The following is a 13,021-nucleotide window of genomic DNA, read 5'->3' as shown; positions in this document are numbered from 1 at the left end:
AAATTGACCAACTATTGGGCAGGATAAAAATAAAATTCGAACGTAGAGCAAATTACACAGACATTGGCCAAACCAAACAAAAAGAAGATGAGTTGTTTGAAGACTTTAGACACAGACTAGAAAACAAGTTCAAAGCCAATAGTGGCTTGGAGCTATGAGCAACAACACTTAAAAATGCTCTACATGCAAATTCGCGACCAGCGATCCAAAGCTGGATCACAAAACATATGATCACTTTCCCGACGTCTACCTTGCCACAGTTCATTGATCATGCTATACACGCCGAAAAAGTTGTCAATTCAAAAAGCGCAAAAGAGAAAGGGAAAACAGGCACCATTTTTTTAGTTAAAGGAGAGCAGTCTGAAGTGTTCTATCAGAATAGGACCTTCGAACCACGCCTAGGGGGGCGTGGTCGTAACAAGTTCCCTGGTAAAGGTGGCAGGGGGTACAGTCGTGGCTATCCCAATTATGAAACAAATGGCCAGCCTGCCTCAGGTCAGTCAAAATGGTACAATGCTGAACCTCCTATTTGCTGGTCATGTGGGAAAAAAGGCCATATAGCAAGAAACTGCCCGGGTAATCATGGGGGCGAGAGTAAACCCCCCTTATGACTAGCCGATGGTCAAAATACTGTTGAAAGAACTGCCTTGCCAACAGCTCCCCCTGTTGATGTAGATGTGAACATTCAAGATTTGTTGACGAACAATATTGAGAAGCCCGTGGTAACCCTAATGGTGAACGGGACTCCAATAACTTTTTTTGTGTGACTCAGGGGCATGTGTGACCACATGTCGTGACATACCTGCAGATGTGCGAGAAAATGGTAAATCTTTTTGGGTGAGAGCAGCAAATGGGCTGGCAACCCCAGTTCCCCAGTCTCGACCAGTTTGGATACAGGACCCAGAAGGGGGAAGTTGTTGCATTCCCATATTGCTGATGCCCAGTTGCCCTATTAACTTGCTAGGTAGAGATGCTCTCACTGCCCTTGGGCTTTCCCTTGTGTCTCTTAACGATCAAATTGTTGTCAAAAGGTGACACCAGATGCAGGTTTTTGGTCAATTTCACTGCTACTATTTTTATTCATTGGATTTGGCTGACGCAGAAGTGGTGGAATTTGGTTCCCCTCTTTTGGCCCATGTGGCCACCCTTTTGCACTGTCCTGAACATGCTATGGAAGCCAATAAACTACACATAACCATGTGGCATAAAGACACACCTGGTCCTGATCACGACTACGAGAACATGCTTGAGGCTGCTACACCTGCCTCTTTGACGATATCTTTCCTTCTGCATGATGGTGAAAGCCGTGCTTGTGTAGTCATACAAACGGCTCTCCCTGCTGTTCGGAGGTTGCACGTGTCTCCCAATCCGCTCCACATCTCTCTCTACAGACCTCACACTGCAACGTGGCAAAGTTTGGGATTTATGGCTGGTGATGCCTTGGCAGCTTCTGACTGGACTCAGGTTAATCCTGACTCCTTTTATAGTCCTTCCACCAAGCTCTGTAAACAAAATATGACTCAAGACCTGTCATTTATTAGTGGAATCCACGCTGATCCTGGTGTTGAACAAACACCTTCATTTTGAGATTTTGTGTTGATGTCCAATGACGAGCACATCCTCGCTGAGGTCCCAAGTCATCTTTGGTCTGCGGGTCCTTCTGACGTTGGTTTGGTGAAAGGTGCTCTTCCTGTTGTCATAAGACCTAGAACTGAATACCGCCCTTGTGTGAGGCAGTATCCTTTAAAACCTGATGCCTTACAGGGTATCGCACCTGTTATTTCTGATTTCTTAAAACCAGGTGTCATTGTTCCTTGCCCGGATTCTGCTTGCGATACTCCAATTTTCCCTGTAAAGAAGGCACCCCCTTCTGTGGGGTGGAGAATGGTGCAAGACTTGCAGGCTGTAAACAATGCTGTTATTCAGAGAGCACCTTGTGTCCCTGACCCGCATACCTTGTTGAATTCATTGACACCTGATGCGAAAATCTTTACAGTGATTGACATTAGCAATGCTTTTTTCTCTGTCCCTATTGCAGAAGAGAGTCCGTTTTGGTTTGCATTTACATATACTGGCTCGATGTACACCTTTACAAGGTTACAACAAGGGTATTGTGAAAGCCCAACAATTTACTCGCAGGTGATGGCAGCCAGCATGGCTAAAATTGTCCCGCCGATGGGAAGTCAAATCCTGCTCTATGTTGATGACATTTTAATAGCATCTCTTGACTTTGCCTCTTGCCAGAAAGACACGCTTGCAGTGTTGCATCACTTGGCAAGTGAAGGCCACAAGGTCAGCAAGAACAAGCTTCAACTGTGGTCCACTGAAATTAAATATTTAGGCCACAATCTAAGTTCCCAAGGTTGAACTATAGTTGAGAGCAGGAAAACCTCTATTTTGCAAGCTCCTAAACCGCTCACGAAGAAACAAATGATGTCTTTTTTGGGTCTCACAGGTTATTGTAGAAGCTGGATACTTGATTATGCCCAAATTGTTGCTCCTCTGTCCAAATTGATGTATGTGGAAAACATCTCGATGTCCACTCACCTAAAATGGACTCCTGAAGCTGAGGATGCTTTTGTTTTGATCAAACAGACTTTGGTCTCCAGCTCCACTCTGGCCTTACCCAACTATGATAAGGCATTTGTCCAAACTGTTGACTGCAAAGGTCATTACATGACCTCTGTTTTGCTCCAATCACATGGCTCAAAGTTGCGACCTATTGTTTTTTATTCCTCTAAACTGGACAGTGTTGCATGTGCTCTCCCACCATGCGTGAGGGCCGTGGTGGCGGCCTCCATGGCTGTGGAGAGCAGTGCTGGTGTTGTGTTGTTTCATCCTTTGACGCTGAAAGTTCCTCATGCCGTCTCGGCTCTTCTGCTACAGACTAATATGAACTTTCTGTCGCCTGCACGTCATCTTTCTTGCATGGCTACGTTGCTGTCTCAGCCGCACCTGACCGTTGAAAGATGCACGACATTCAATCTTGCCACTCTCATTCCCCTTCCTGACGACGGTGAATTCCATGATTGTGTTGATGCTGCTCAACAGACTGCAAGGGCTCGGCCTAATTTGGGAGATACGCCTCTGCCAGATGGTCATGTGGTTTTTGTTGATGGGTCTTCTAAGAAAGATGAATTTGGTGTGACCCTTACTGGGTATGCCATTGTTACTGCTGACGAGGTTTTGGAGGCTGCTAATCTGCCATCCTATATGTCAGTACAGGTCGCTGAGCTCATTGCTTTGACTGGGGCATGCAAATTGTTTGCACACAAATCCGTCACTATCTGGACTGATAGTCAGTATGCTTTCGCTACAGTGCACGTTTTTGCTCAGCAGTGGAGCAACCATGGCATGGTAACTTCTACGGGGAAGCCCGTCACCCATTCCGCATTACTAACTCAACTTTTGGAGGCTGTACAGGTACCTTTAAAGGTGGCGGTTTGCAAATGTGCTGCTCACACTGCAAGCTCTGATCCTGTCTCACTTGGTAATGCTTTTGCTGACAAATCCGCTAAGGCCACTGCAGAAGGCCTGCTCCATGTCCTCTCGTCTCTCACTGATCATGATTCGATGTCACACATCTCCCCTGATGTGTTGCTTGACATGCAGTCTCAGAGCCCCTCCCAGGAACGACTCTCTTGGGAAAAACGGGGTGCAACTAAAAACACTGATGGTCTTTTTGTGTGACCTTTGGGCAAATTTGTCTTGCCTTGTAACTTGTTCAAATGGGCTGCTATTTCGAGTCATGGGGTCACCCATGTCTCAACGGAGGGTATGGTGAAACAAGTTGAGGCTATTTATACAACATACGGGTTTGCAGCTTTTTCACAACACTTTTGCAGAGCGTGTTTGATCTGTGCTAAACATAACCCACAAGGAAACTTAAGACCTCGGAGAGGGAAGTTCCCGACTCCCTTGTATCCATTTCAGATAATACACATGGATTACATACAATTAAATAAATGTGAAGGGAAGGAATATTGTTTAGTCATAGTAGATGCGTTTTCTAAATGGGTAGAAACATTTACCACCAAACATGCTGATGCACCCACAGTGGCAAAATCCTTATGCAAAGACATCATTCCAAGGTACGGTATTCCAGAAAAAGTTTACAGCGACAATGGTCCACATTTTGTGAATCAAATAGTGCATAACATTGGGAGAACTATTGTTCCTACCATCCACAGTCGGCAGGCCTTGTTGAGAGGTCTAACGCGACTATAAAAAACAGATTAAAGAAATGTATGGAAGAAACCAAACGACCATGGACTCGAGGGCCCTGCGGACCTTGAACGGGAAGATGAAGGAACACAGTGGGGTAAACACAGAGGTTTGGACCGACTGGTTGAACGTGTTCGGAAAGTACCGCACCCTGGTTTCCTCTGCCCTGGTCTCCATTGCCGTTTTCTTTGCCATTTTAACCTTGTGTGGATGTTGTTGCATCCCTTGTCTCCGATCCCTAATTAACAAGCTAATTACAACTGCTATCTCTCCACCAGCTGAGACTTTTCCGTTGCTCCAAAGAGATGACCTTTCGATCGACGGGGGTTCTTCCTCGAGTGACGACCCGGTCAGCAAATCTATTGTGGTAAACCTGTCCGATTTGTTTCCTGACCCTGGCTTTGACGATTAAGACTCAATTACCTCCCGAGTGTAAGTTAGTTCTTGCGAAATGCGATCCCTTGGCTGAAAATCTTTTGAAGTGGCCATATGGGTGATGGGTTAGTCTCCAGGAACTTATGATAAACAGGGGGGAATTGTTAGATAAATTGTATATATATGTTATCATGCGTTCTCTAATGAGTACTTTTTAATAAGATTATTGCACAGAATGCTTGCTGCTTCGCCTTGCAGAGGTCCACCAGACGGAATGTGAAAAACAACACATCGAACGATGCTGTCTGGGACTTCCTGACCTTCCATACCTCTGGGATCCAAGAAAGTTGTTGATAGCTCAAACTATTCTGTTGATGTCTGCACATGGCACTTTGTCCTTGCATTCTTTTCTCGTGGCGCCTTGTCTGTGCCTTCTTGTTTCACATAGCATTCATTCGTTTTGTTTCTCATGACATCTTGTCTGTGACTTCTTGGTTCACATCAATCTCGTTTCTTCTCTAATGAGACAAAGTCCATGCCTTCTCCCCACCTCCTTAGGGGCTAGTCCAGGTATGGGCAAACTACGGCCCGCGGGCCACATCCGGCCCACGGGACCGTTTAATCCGGCCCGCCAACCCTAAATAAATTGTATTATTAAACTTTTTTCGGTCATTTTGCCTGCAATGACTGCGTTTCCCCAGTAGATGGGGAACTACTCGCCTGCGCATCTACTACCGGAAGCCGTGTCAGAAAGCTCGGTGCACACTCACAAGTGCGTGTACGTACTCTGTAGTACGGAAATAGCACACTCGCGCTCTATTTGTATCAGTACCGAATTTAGAGCGTGGGCTGTGACGACAGCATTCTTGTAAGAGCTTTCGGATACAGTTTTACGCTAAAGCCATCCACAAACCTTCTCCTGGAATCCTTCCATTAAAATGAGTCGCCCAAGGAAAAGCAAGGTGGACACTGAGTGCCGAGTGTTTAAAAAGAGTGGCCAATTTGGCTCGACGTACGCGACGTGACGTTCAGCCACATGAACATCAACATCAACCCGTCACAGATCTAGGTAAACGGACCTACACCTCGGATCTCTCCTAAGAATTGCCACAACAAATTTTACTCCAGACTATGACACACTAGCAAAAAAAGGGAGACCAACAACACTGTTCCCACTGAAAATGAAGGGGAAGCTTTCAAGTTTGTTGTAAAAAAAATGCATTTTGAATATGAGCTGTACAAATAGCAGGGATTGAAACTAGTGACCATTCTCATTTTCAAACAATGCAGGATGCTCAAGGACATTGATGCTCCACCTGTTTGTGACTAATCTTAACCTGTAAAGTTCTTAAGGCTTACTTTAAGGAAGTGTTTCCCGTTTCCTCACCTCTGTTACCAGGTGTTTGAGAGTTAAAACTCTGCTCTGATTTTGAGATACCCCTCACCGTGTTGCCGTTTTGATTACTTTATTTGGATGTATGCTTTCACCGATTCTTCAAGATGATATATTTGGTCAGAATGTTTGCCGTTTGATGTGATCTCATAAGATAAACATACATCTTTCGTTAATCTGACCTGCAGGCACTGAAGTGATGGAGACTGTTATTCATAATAACTGTCGTATTTTATGAGAATCACTGATAGCAGTTTTTTAGGGATGTTTTTTTTATGCTGTTAATAAATGCATTTGTTTTCAAAAAACTTTTTTTGAATATCCAAACTTTACTACCTACTAAAGGCCCAAATCTTTTATGCAATGACCTTTACAGGTCGTTTATATTACTTCACACAAACACTACATCCATCTGCTGCTGGTTCGGCACCCCGGTCAAAATTTAGAACCCAATTCGGCCCGCAAGATAAAAAGTTTGCCCACCCCTGGGCTAGTCTCACATTGTGGGTAGGGCATTCCAAATAAAAAGAGCGAAGAGTGCAAACAGATTTTTAGTGTAGTCAGAGTGCTGTAAATCTGGATGCACTCCTCGCGAGAAAAACTCAATATTCTGCCTCACTTGTTTTGTCTGCTGATCATTTTCTTTTATACAGATATTCAGTCAGAGAATAAACCTGACACCATGTGTCTTTTTCGTCATAAGGGGCTTTTTGAGCCATGGTTTGTCTGGCCCCTCACCTAGGACCCTTTTGCCATGGGTGACCGTACCAGGGGCATGAAGCCCCAGACAACATGGCTCCTAGGATCATTGGGACACGCAAACCCCTCCACCATGGTAAGGTGACGACTCACGGAGGCGTACTCGGGCATCTGGTACCCCATACTGCTGAAGCACCCCCATAAGATCCCTTTGAGTACACAGCCAAACGCTTTCTACAAGTCCACAAAGTACATGCAGACTGGTTGAGCAAACTCACATGCACTTTCGAGTCCCCTGCTGAGGGTGGAGAGCTGGTTCAGTTCAAATCAAAGGACAAACATCCCACTGACCCAGCACCCTCCTGAATTTGAGATTCAGTGTCCTGATGGAACCTCCTCTCCAGCACTACCAAGCAGACCTTAACAGAGAGGCTGAGAAGTGTGATTCGCCTGCACTTAAAAAACACCCTATCGTCTCCCTTTTTAAAGAGGGAAACCACCACACCAGTCTTCCAATTTAGAGGCATTGTGGCCCATGCAATGTTGCAGAGTCGTGCCATCCAGGACAGCGCCACATCATCCAGAGCCTTAAGAACATTGGTATCAAACATTGGCACACAGTGGAATTTTATTTGGCTTGCAAGGTAATACAAAATTATTACATTATTGTACGATAAAAAGTAACTTGCCGATATTAAACTGCACATTTACCGCTCATACTACAAATTCCAATATGCCCTACTGTTTTGGCGCGTCAATGAGAACAGGACCCAGAAACGCTCTCCTCTGCAACAATTGTCAACGCAATCTCAAGTTGCAGCTGTCCCTTCCCAAAAATGGCAAACAGAAAGGCAGAAAACAGGAGCTTTAAGACAAGACAAACCATCTTTTACATATATATAAAAAAAAAGGTGGAGGCAAAATATCTGTTTACATACGTAAAAGACGGACCGGTTTGTCTTGTATGTGGAGTCAACGTAGATATAACTATGGCAAGGATCAGGAACCTTTTTGGCTGAGAGAGCCATGACCGCTACATACCATATTTTCAGCCGTTACATATTATATAAGCCGCTACTTTTTGCATAAGCTTTGAACCTTGCGGCTTGAAATCCGGTGCGGTGTATCTATGGATTTTTTTGTGATTTTTGTGATGTGTAATACACTTACACACGTTATTAAAAAGGTTGTGGACCGCTGTTGTGCGGCCCCGCTTTGCTGAGCGGAGGGATATCTGACCAGACACACGGTCACTTGGGAGAAGAGTAGTATATTGTTCATCCGTCAGGCAAATAGTGCTGCACAATTGACACAAACGAGACAGAATGAGATCAAGACGGACATTAATGGAGAAAGGACGCTTTTATACACAAACCCTCATGAGGGGAAAAAAGAAATGCATATGATGCCGCTTTTAAGTGAAAGGCAGTTGATTTGGCTCTTAACTAAGGAAATTGAGTTGCTGCATCTACTATAGAGGTTTCCTCCGGCCACTAGAGGGCACTGGGCTATTGTTGATGACGTCTTGTTGCGTCACGCTTTTCAGTTTCCTGCACATTACGGTTATAAATGTTGTTAATAAAAGATATGTGTACCCCAAACAACAGTCCTCTGTGCATATTTTCTTTCAAATGATAATTAAACATTGAAAGACCTGTAGCCTATAGTCCGGCCACTGTTGATGACATCTTGTTGCATCACGCTTTTCAGTTTCCTGCACATTACGGTTATAAATGTTGTTAATAAAAGATATGTGTCCCCCCAAAAACAGTCCTCTTTGTGTATATTCTCTTTCAAATGATAATTAAACATTAAAAGACCTGTAGCCTATAGTCCGGTGTGCCTTATAAATGAACAAAACAGGATTTTCCCTTAATTGTAGCTGGTGCGGTTTATAATCAGGTTCGGTTTATAGTCCAGAGATTACGGATTTTAAAATGTAATTCTGTGAGAGCCATGCAATATGCATACATACAAGTCAATATGTGCATTAAATGTAAGAAAAACACTTTTAAAATACAATAAGTCTCTTGTTTTCTTTTTAATAATGTTATGCTGTTGCTAACCAATGATGAACAAAGATTGTTTTACCGTGAATGCGATTTCTGGTGCTGCATGGTTTTGCTGATGGCTTTGTCGTCAGTCGTGGTGAGGTTAAGCTTAACATTTTCTGTGTCTTCTCTGGGGTATTTTTAGTAATTGTAGAAAATTAGAACCTCCCTAAGCAAAGTTAGGAGGTCAAGAATAAAGTGATGTTTATGTAAAGACTCCCACGCAGAATCATCTATGGTTAGTTACACCTGGGCCAACGCAGTGCTGGTGGGCAGAAGAAGCGGTCAAAGACCAAATGACCTCCCTGAAGAGATGCCAGATCAACCCCTCTTCACTGGAGGAACTCGCTTCCTGCCGAGACCTCTGGCGCTCCCACTCCACACAGGGAGTGGAGGAACAGCGCACGCAACATCGTGCAGCAAAGCGTGCGAAGAGGCACGCTCGCCAAGCCACCCCTGCTCCCCCCAGCACCTCCTTCACGTGCCCAGTCTGTAACCGCACCTATGGATCCAGGATCGTACTGTTCAAACATCAGCAGATTCACAAATAAAAGATGGTCATCGTCGAAACAATGGACAACCATAAGCAAAAAAGCAAATGCCTGTGCGCATGCATTGTTTGCATGGACCTCTTACAATAGGGCTTGTAACAATTACCCCAAAGTTACTATTTTTAGAACAGCGAACTGCGCATGCGCTGCGGTGCAGCGTTTTCAGACAAACACAACAGCCGCACAGGTGGTGAACAGCTGGAGCGCAAAGGACCAATTCGCTATTTTTTTTTATCAGAAATAACATTAACGGACCTATCATGGTTGCAACAAAACACTGCTGCTTTGGTGTCTGCCGGAGCCACTCGCGATATGCTGACCGGGATCATATGAGTGGAGTGTTTTTCATATCTTTCCCAAAGCCGCGATCCTGCATCATTTCTAGGTGAGATCTCGAGCCCAGATATGACCACATAATTTATTTTATATTGTTGGTTCATATCTTCTACTCTGTGAGAATTTTCATTTTGTCTTTCCTGGCATTCTCATCTTTGAGAAATGCAATTTATTTTATTGTGGTTTTAATCCAATCAACCGAGTCTCAATTTTCATAATACTCTTCTTAATGTCGCTAATCTCCCCTCCAGTCTCTTGAAGAGAGTTCTCTGCAATTTTTATTTCCAGATGATTAGAGAAAGGTGGCGCAGTGAGTAGCATGTCTACCTCACAGTTCAGAGGTTGTGCGTTCAATTCCACCTCCGGCCCTCGCTGTGTGTAGTTTGTGTGCGTACGTGGGGTTTCTCTGGGTACTCTGGCCGATGGAGCACTCCAAATTGCCCATAGCTGTGAGTATGAATGTGAATGGGTTGTCTCTGTGTGCACTGTGATTGACTGGCAACCAGCTCTGGGTGTACCCTGCCGACTGCCCAATGACTGCTGGAATAGGCTACAGCACACGCGCGACCCCCATGGGAACAAGCGATACGGCCTCTATTGAATTCTCAGCCCTCCCTCTACAGAGCTCTTTGAAGTTTTGAGGCACGTGAACACTCGTGCTCAAATGCAGATAAAGACTGAAAGTGACCCCACATACAGGCTGCTCTCTCAACCAATGAAAGTGTTGGGTTTCAAATAATAACACTTGATTTTGAACACGTGAACACAAATGCACAAATGCAGATAAAGACTGAAAGTGACTCCATACAAGTTGCTCTCTCAACCAATGAAAGTGTTGGGTTTCAAATAACACTTGATTTTGCAAAAACAACCTTCAGCAGCAGTTATGCAATAGTGCTTGTCACAATTACCCCAAAGTTACTATTTTTAGAACAGCGAACTGTGCATGCGTCGCGGCGCAGCATTTTCGGACAAACACAAGAGCCGCACAGGAAGTGAACAGCTGGAGTGCAAAGGACCAACTCGCTATTTTTTTTTAATCAGAAATATCATTAACGGACCTATCATGGTTGCAACATAACACTGCTGCTTTGGTGTCTGCTGGAGCGACTTGCAATATGCTGACCGGGATCATATGAGGGGAGTTTTCTTCATATCTTTCCCAAAGCCGCGGAAGAACCGAGAGAAATGCTTTCGCTGGGTAGAAGCTTGTAAACGGCAGGGATTTACAGTACATAATGTCACCAAAGACACATATCTATGCTCTCTGCATTTTGTCGGTGAAAATGGGCCAACATCTAAAAATCCCGATCCAATACCAGCGACTGCAACGTCTGTGGAGGTGAGTTTATCGTTTGCTTTCTCAGTACAAACCATGCTATTGCTAACCATAACACGTGTTTACCCATGGAAGCCACTGCTACTACAATGAAATTAAACACTTTTCTGTTTCCTTTCTGAAGAAATTGTGCATATCAAATAGCTTCATCTTAACCATAGAAGCCATTGCTACTACAATGAAATTAAACACTTTTCTATTAACCTTTTGAAGAAATTGTACATCTCAAGTAGCTTCATCTTACAGTGTTATTTTCTTTTACTGTAGTTATTTGTTACATGAGTTTTATTTTAGAAACTTGAACATTTAAACCCTGTAATGATTGCTCATTCACAAAATATTCACCACATTGGAAAAAGAACAGATACAACAGTTGAGATTCACTAGTGTGTTTATTGAGTTTCCAATAGACAAGATTTTACTTTTACTTCAAAGTCAAAAATTTCTGATTTCTCAGAAGTCTCATTTCGACATATCTTTCTGGGCAAAGATAGTTAAAGTGAAAGTCTTTCAGAACAGGCACGATTGCATCAAAAACACCTTGGTTGAACAAAATTTGTTTCACAATCATTCCTTTCGGACTCCAAATGACAAAATGGCACCATGCCCTCTGTAAAACATCCATTTACATTTGCACTTGGTAGTAGTAGGCGTGTTTGGAGTCAAGTGTCACCTCATCTCACAGATTTAGCTATGGATGCAGTAAACCTAAGTCTGCGCACAGCAAACCAAGTGTCATTGCCCTGGCTGAGACAGAGCTGTGTGATGCCACTCACAGACGGAAGAAAATTGCAACAAAAATGGTGGCCACCTTTTGTCTCAGCAAGTCTGTTTCATTACTGGGAAGGGTGTAGTCACCATAGTGCATGTCGAGGATGGTCTCCCACATGCCAGGATAACATGCAGTTTGCAAATCCACCAAAAATGTGTTCATCTCCCAATGTGTCAATGAACTATTTTGCATATGAGTTGGTCTGGCATCAGCTTTCTTTCAGCTGAATTTAAGGTCTCTGCATGTCAGCGAACATTTAAATTGTTCCACACTATGTTTGTCGATTAATTCTCAGGAAAGTTACCTAGCACTACCTTACCGGAGTGAGAGTGAGTGCTATCACAAAATAAAGCTTACCTTTCGACCAAAACGGCTTTCTTCCCGCTGACTTTGAGGCCTCTGCATGTCAGCCAACGTTTGAGTTGTTCCACACTATGTTTGGCAACAAAACTGTGTTGGAATTTTGCTCCTGGCACATCGTCCTCCTCCAAAATGATGCGTGTAGGTGCAGTGGCCATTCCAATGTTTGTTCGAATGTTCACATCCGCTGAATATTTATGAGCAAACGTGACGTCATTTGAGATCAACTTTTTTGAGACTAAACTCACAGAAATCCCAAATCTATATGCCAAATCAGTATGAAGTAAGCCAGTTCTAAGTCTGATTAAGGTAATAAATAGTTCATTGATGGGAGAAAGTTTTCTTTTCACTCCAGGCCTTTTTTTGGAGAGTTATCTGATTTGAGACAGCATTTGTGATATACCAGATTATCTCTACAGGGTCCAAGAAAAGTCCAAATAGCCATGAACCAGGTCAAACCAGTGTAGCATTTGAATTTTTTCTCCTCATGCTTGAAATCATCGACAGACACGTGTTTCCTCAGAGTAGTGACTTTTTCAATTTTTAACTTTGACAGTTCAGTTTTCAGAATCGTATTTTCCAGTTTCAACCTGACATTTTCAATTTTTAACTTTGACAGTTCAAGTTTCAGAATCCTATTTTCCAGTTTCAACCTGACCAGTTCATCAGATGTGACAGTTTGAAACTTCTTTTCCACCATATTGCTGTTGTGCTAATTTTGCAGGACTTGGGGGACTGTGAGACCTAAAAAAAATATAGTAACTATTTTTACCCTTCCAGCAAAAGATACACATTTTTGGGGTAAAATCACATGATTACATGTCAACCAACCTGACATTGATGAAAGCTCCAGAAGGGCTGTTGCAGCATCCTGCATCTCTGCGGTTGTGTCAGCATTGGTTTGAAGGTCAGCTGTGTCTT

The sequence above is a fragment of the Syngnathus scovelli genome, chromosome 1 (genome assembly GCF_024217435.2).
Source record: "Syngnathus scovelli strain Florida chromosome 1, RoL_Ssco_1.2, whole genome shotgun sequence".
In the NCBI taxonomy this organism is placed as follows: domain Eukaryota; kingdom Metazoa; phylum Chordata; class Actinopteri; order Syngnathiformes; family Syngnathidae; genus Syngnathus; species Syngnathus scovelli.
This window is presented reverse-complemented; position numbering follows the sequence as displayed.